The following is a 7442-nucleotide window of genomic DNA, read 5'->3' on the forward strand; positions in this document are numbered from 1 at the left end:
TCGAGTCGGGGTTTGGAAATAGGGTTTGGTCCATGCAGACTTTTCGTACTACGGCCACAATAACACTGAAGTTTTCAGGACATTCCAATTTTTTGCATTCTCTTCATAACTACATGCGTTCTTGTCAGACCATGGGTTTCTTTTTGGGTATAGAAAACATGCTTCGACTGTGTGAGGTTGATGATTTTGACATATGCTTACCTAATCTTGTTTTTGCTTTTCTTCAGCCTCCACATTCTTTCCAGCCAATTTGGGTTTAATGAAAGGTGCATGCTTTGAAACAAGCTGTAGGAGAAATGCCTGATCCCATGACAGGGAAAAATGAAGCAGGTTCAGGACACAAGAAGAATTCACTGCCCTGGCGAGGGTGGCTCAGTGGACTGAGCACCAGCCTGCAAACTGAAAGGTCCCTGGTTCGATTCCTGGTCAGGGCACATGCCTGGATCGTGGGCAAGGTCCCCAGTGGGGGTCATGTGAGAGGCAACCACACATTGATGTTTCTCTCCCTCTCTTCCCCTCTCTCTAAAAATAGATAAATAAGTTAATTTTTTTAAAAAGAATTCACTAACAGGCTGCCAGGAAGGGGTGAATGAAAGCAGAACTACCTGTGGGTCCTGAGCACAACAAAGAAAACATGTTTACGGCACAAAAACAGAACTAGAAGGAGGGTGGGGAGCAGGGCCACTCAGCGGTACCTGGAGGCCAGCTAACTTCCATTTTTTGAGGCTCTTTGTCTACAGAAAAAAGGAAGAATTCATTTCTTCATTTAATATTTAACAAAAGCTTTTGGCATCCCAAGATTAAAATGCAATGTAAACATGCAGTGTAAACGTACCATTACAAGATGACTGAATTTCTAAAAAGTCGACTAATATAAAACCACAATGAGATACCACCACACACTTACCAGAATAGCTAAAAATGAAAATGAAAACAAAACTGACAGTCCCAAGTTTTCACAAGCATGTGGAGCAATGAGAAAGCTTATGCATTGTTGGTGGAAATGCAAAATGTACAGTCACTTTGGAAAAAAGTTGGGCTGGTTTTTTTCCCCTGTAAAATTAAACATACACTCGGTATACAAGTCAGAAATCTCTCTCCTAGGTATGTACCCAAGAGAAATGAGAATGTATGTTCACACAATACCTGTAAGTGAATGTTTTTTAATTTACCGACTAAATAAATAATAAATATTTATTTACTAAAGAAATATTTACTAAAGAAATAATAAAGAAATATTTACTAAGTAAATTAAAATGGGTTTACTAAGTAAATATTTCTTATTTACCGACTTTAATTTTATTTTATTTATTTATTTTTAGAGCAAGAGGAAGGAAAGGAGAAAGAGAGGGAGAGAAACATTCATGTGTGGTTGCTTCTCAGGCGCCCCCTACTGGGGACCTGGCCCACAGGCCCATGCTCAATCCACTGAGCCACACCAGCCAGGGCTGTAAGTGAATGTTTATAATGGCTTTACCTGTAGTTGCTGAAAACCAGAAAATTCAAATTCCTTCTAATGTAAATGAAAGAGGAAATTGTAGTACACCCATTATGGAACACTTGTCAGCAAGGGTGCTGACTCCTTCAAGCCGAAGGAGTGAATTGAAATAAAGGTTGCATATATGGCCAAACGATTTTTAGCAAGGGTGCAAGACTACACAATGGGGTAAGGACGGTCTCTTCAACAAATAGTGCTGGGAAAACTTGGTATCCATATGCAAAAGAATGAAGTTAGACCCTTACCTTATGCCATATACAAAAATTAACTAAAATGGGTTAACTATCTAAACATTAAGACCTAACACTGTTAAATTACCAGAGGAGAACGTGGGGGAAACTTCAGGACACTGGATTTGGCAATGACACCATGAATATGACACCCAAAGCAAAGGCAATGAAAGAAAAAAGAGACAAATGGGGCGACATAAAACTTTAAAAACTTCCATATGTTACAATATACAATCAATGGAGTGAAAAGGCAATCCATGGAGTGGGAGGAAATAATTGCAGATCAAATATCTGATAAGGGGTTAATATCCAGAATATATAAGGAATTCCTAAAACTCAACAACAGCAAAAACCCACTTTCCAAATGGGCAAAGGACTTGAACAAGCGATTTACTAAAGGAGAGAGGCAAATGGCCAATAAGCACAGGAGAAGATGCTCACCATCACTAATCATCAGAGAGACGCAAATTGAAACCACTATGCGATCATAGCCTCACACCCTTCAGGATGCTACCGGCGCCCTCGCTGGTCCTGGGATCTTTCTCTTGTTTCAACAGGCTTTGGATGGAACAGACCTGGGGACGCCCCTTCTTTCCAACTACCCTCCCACCTCTTTTCCAGGCACTGCCTTCAGAAGCACCTCAGCCACCCTCAGCTTCCGAGACCAACCAATGCCGTTTTTTTTTTAACTGTAATTCTTCCTTACCAAATAACCATGAGCTCCAAATTCATCGGAATTATTCCACCCAGGTGGAGGCTGCCCTCAACCACCTGGTCACCCAGCATCTGCAGGGTCCCCACACCTACCTCACTCTGGGATTCTATCTCCACCTCAGTGATGTGGCTCTGGAGGCCCTGGGCCACTGCTTCCCTGAGCTGGCCGAATTGAAATGTGAAGATGCCCAGCGCTTCTTAAAGATGCAAAAGCATCGCCTTCCCAAGATGAGTGGGGTGATACTCAGGACACACAGCAGCCACCACGGTCCTGGAGAGGAACCTGAGCCAGACCCTTTTGGACCTGCCTGCCCTGGGTTCTGCCCACACAGACCCCCAGCTCCATGACTTCCTGAAGAACCACTTCCTGGAGGGGCAGGTGAAACTCATCTAGAAGATGGGTGACCACCTGAGTGTTGGCCAGGTTCCCCCTCAGGCAAGACTAGGAAGCCTTTGCAGCCCATAAGCCTTTGAGGGGTTCCTCTGCATTTCCTTGGCATTTGGCTTTTGCCTGAGCCTCTCCCTGAAACCACAAGACACCCTTTTAACCACCCTGGAGCCCTCTCCCTTGCATTGGACCAAATGGAAACAATAACACTTTTTTGCAGAAAAAGAAAAATGTTGGAGAGGATGTAGAGAAGTTGGAACTTGTTGGGGGTGTCCCCAACAAACATCCCCACTGTTTGATGGGGATGTAAAATGGTGCAGCTATTATGGAAAACAGTATGGATGTTCCTAAAAAATTTAAAAAATAGAATTATACATGATCCAGTAATCCTACTTCCTGTAGATATCCAAAGAAATTTAAAGTAGCATCTTGAAGAGATATTTGTACCCCCATGGTCCTTAAAAAGTCAACTAGTTTATTCAAACTTCAGTATGGTCCAATAATAGAATGCAAGTTTAAATTTGTCTGATAAACAAGGAGAGATTTTTTAAATCTCTGTGTGTATGTCTGCAACCATATTTATTACTTCATTTTCAGAAAAGGTCCAACTTGTAAATGGGAGACCTTTCAAGAATATGAAGTCTGCTCAAACAACCCTGGTGCATGCACCCCATAATGTTTGGGGAAACATTTGAAGCACCCGGTAGTTGACAAGGCACATGGGCAATGGGAAGAGAAGAGAAGTTAAGCATTATTTTCTTCTGGGTTTGATTTAGAAATCAATTATTGGACTGCTCACTTCGGTCAAAACAGCGGAATCAATCCTTGATGTCCTCACACAGCCTTGAACTGCCCGTAGCTCTAAACAACCCCTTCATGAAGCTTGATGATTTTGCCTCCCTATTTGTAAAATACTTGGCTCAGATGAATAAATAAAGATGGATGGATACACTCAATCATAGGAAAACCTGGGTACTTAACGGTAGGCAGTTTAGAAGCCATCACTTCAGTAACAACAATCACCAATTCACCCCAGACCGCGGGAAAGACCAAGACACAGGGGTGAACACTGCCTTGTAAAGTCAGCCTCAGCTATTTTTCTTCCTGGCTACTTCTGTTGTTGGGTTTTCAGGCTCCTCACAGGCAGCAGCTCCCAAGTGCAGAATTCCAAAAAGCTGAATTGTCTTGCTTCCTCCCAACATTTGGCACCAACTATAAGAAACGGAGAACGCCAATAATCGTGGAGAAACAGATGGACATTTTTAAATCACAAACATTTATGCACAACCCAAATGCTGCAGTTTTGGACAGAATATGGACATCTTAGCCCTTCCTGGTGTCCTTTCACCCTAATGAGGGAAGCTACCAAGGCTGGAGAAGAAGGAAGGGAGACAGGATCACCTGGACTGAAAGAAAAAAAGCCTGGCAGATGTGGGTCCCCTGTCACATGAAGTTTTGCTGTTCCCAAGGTCTGCAAAATGAATGTGAGTTGATGCAACCCTCATTTGGATTTTGTAAGCTACCATGTATCTGGGATAGGACAAAAGGGATGGTGAGATTAGTTCCTAAACCATAAACCACAAAGACAAAAGTGTTAGAGCTGAAGGGCACTTTACCAAAGTTTAAACCAACGGCCTAAATTTTCAAAATGGAAAATAGGACAGAGTGATTCACAGATACTAAGGAATGGAAAAGAAAGTACCTGGAAGTGAAGGTTTAAAAAAACTAACAACGGTAAGTGTTAGATTTAGAAGCTATGAGATGAAGGTTTGGAAAATATAGTGTTTTTTTTTAAAGGGCAGCATTTCATCAGTTATGAAAGTGGTCCAGGACCCGGCCAGGTGGCTCAGTTGGTTGGAGCATTGTCCTGCTGTGTCTGAGTAGCCTCGGCTGGGGCACATACAGGAATCAACCAATGATTGCATGGATGGATGGATTGGAAGGCCAATGTTTCTCTCTCTCCCTAAACGTCAGTAAACAAAACCTTTTCTAAAAAAAAGTGGTCCAGAAATTCAGTCAGATGCTAAAGCGATCCTTTGTAGAAAGAAAAGGGAAATATCTGTATTACACATTTGATTCAGTTTTATTTTTATACACTTTGGAGTGCAACAGGAAGGTGCTAAAGATGTCACCCAGCAATTCCACTGCTAGGATTGTATCCTAAGAGCCCTAAAACACCAATCCCAAAGAACCTATGCACCCCAATGTTCATAGCAGCACAATTTACAATAGCCAAGAGTTGGAAGCAACCTAGGTGCCCGTCAGTAAATGAATGGATCAAAAAACTATGATACATATACACAATGGAATTTTATGCTGCAGAAAAAAAGAAGGAGCTCCTACCTTTTGCAACATCATGGATGGAACTGGAAAGCATTATGCTGAGTGAAATAAGCCAGGTGTTGAAGGACAAATACCATATGATCTCACCTTTAACAGGAAGCTAAATGACAAAACAAACAAGCAAGCAAAACATAACCAAAGACACTGAAATAGAGAACAGGCTGACAGTGACCAGAGGGGAGAGGGGAGGGAATTTCAGGAGAAATAGGGGAGGGATTTAGAGGAACATATATAAGGGATACATGGACAGCAACTGAGAAGGGTGGAAATGGGAGGGTGGAGCACGGGGGTGGGATGGGATGGGAGTAATAGACAGAAAACAGGACTTGAAAAATAATTAAATTAAAAAATTGGGAAAAAAAGATGTCACTTAGATGATTTCGCTTAGGTATGTAAATTTAATAAACTAGGTATATATACTGTGTGGGCATTCTTTCTTCTGAATTTGTAAATGTCTTTCTGCATATTAGATTGATCTGGTTTGACTCCCTGTCTTCACGGGGTGGCCTTCTGTGGTAGGAGGCCTGTGGGACTCAGGGGTGCAGTCTCCTTGATCTCCTGGGCTGGATGCTCTTGGGATGCCCTTTATACCCTTTATGTGGGCTCTCTTGTTGTAATTTCGGTTGTTGTTGGGTCGTCCTTTGGTGGGTTCTTCCCTCCCACTGGCTGAGAGTCATACCGCCCACCAAGAGTTGGCTCTAACATTTAGCTTTTCACATGGTCGGAAAAGGGGTTATTTCCAGAGGGATGTGCAGGGAAGGAAGAGCAAGGAGTCCTTCTCTGTCACTGTGTTTCTTGAATAAATACCATATGTTTATGTTTAAGTACTTTGACATCTACTCCTGAATTGTAGGATTAAGTATGAAGGGTACAGACAACATCCCCAGGCTGGAGAACTGCTATACAGAAACCAGTTTAGGATGGAGGAGCTTCCCTAAGTCTTGAGGTCTCCATGCCATTTTGTACAATTACAGTAGAATTACTTTTAAGACTTACTGAACAGAAGTTATCCGGCCACCTCCTGTGACACATCTGAAAAAAATACAGGCAAAGCCCTGGCTGGTGTAGCTCAGTGGATTGAGCACAGGCCTGCGAACCAAACAACCGCGGTTCAATTCCCAGTCAGGGCACATGCCTGGGTTGCAGGCCAGTTCCCAGCGGGGGACGCAGGAGAAGCAACCACGCATTGATATTTCTCACCCTCTCCTTCACTTCCCCTCTCTCTAAAAATAAATAAATAAAGTAAAATAAAATAAAAATTTTTAAAAAGGCAAAGCAAGTGTTGCCAGTGTGGGTAAGAGAAAAAACAAGGATGGTGATGTCATCATCTCTGGCTCCTTCAAAAGTCCTTATTTAGTAGCGTTAGGAAGGCTGTTCCGANCCGCGGTTCAATTCCCAGTCAGGGCATATGCCTGGGTTGCAGGCCAGTTCCCAGCAGGGGACGCAGGAGAAGCAACCACGCATTGATATTTCTCACCCTCTCCTTCACTTCCCCTCTCTCTAAAAATAAATAAATAAAGTAAAATAAAATAAAAATTTTTAAAAAGGCAAAGCAAGTGTTGCCAGTGTGGGTAAGAGAAAAAACAAGGATGGTGATGTCATCATCTCTGGCTCCTTCAAAAGTCCTTATTTAGTAGCGTTAGGAAGGCTGTTCCGAAATTTCTGTTTCCCCCACCGGTTGCGTCAGTACATTTGTTGAAAATATTGATTCCTGGCCTCCGCCTTAAACATACTGAGTCAGAATCCTCTGAATCTGAAAATCCGAATTTTTTAAACCAGCACCGCCATCGTCTTCGGAACCAGAGGTCGCTACACATCTCGCCCCGCCCTGCATCTCTATTGGTTTACACTGCCGCTGGTCCCAATCCCTAGTGGTCCGCCTCGCCATGGCCCCGCCCCTCCCGGCCCAGGCCCCGCCCTCCCCGCAGTCTCGCGTGGCCTAGCGGCGGGCTTCTGGCAACGCCCCGTGCCTGGCCACCGCGGTTGCCAGGCAACACGGGGTCACGGTCCCTCGNTTGTTGAAAATATTGATTCCTGGCCTCCGCTTTAAACATACTGAGTCAGAATCCTCTGAATCTGAAAATCCGAATTTTTTAAACCAGCACCGCCATCGTCTTCGGAACCAGAGGTCGCTACACATCTCGCCCCGCCCCGCATCTCTATTGGTTTACACTGCCGCTGGTCCCAATCCCTAGTGGTCCGCCTCGCCATGGCCCCGCCCCTCCCGGCCCAGGCCCCGCCCTCCCCGCAGTCTCGCGTGGCCTAGCGG

The sequence above is a fragment of the Sturnira hondurensis genome, unplaced genomic scaffold, assembly GCF_014824575.4.
Source record: "Sturnira hondurensis isolate 20B ecotype Veracruz unplaced genomic scaffold, ASM1482457v3 Scaffold0007406, whole genome shotgun sequence".
Taxonomy (NCBI): domain Eukaryota; kingdom Metazoa; phylum Chordata; class Mammalia; order Chiroptera; family Phyllostomidae; genus Sturnira; species Sturnira hondurensis.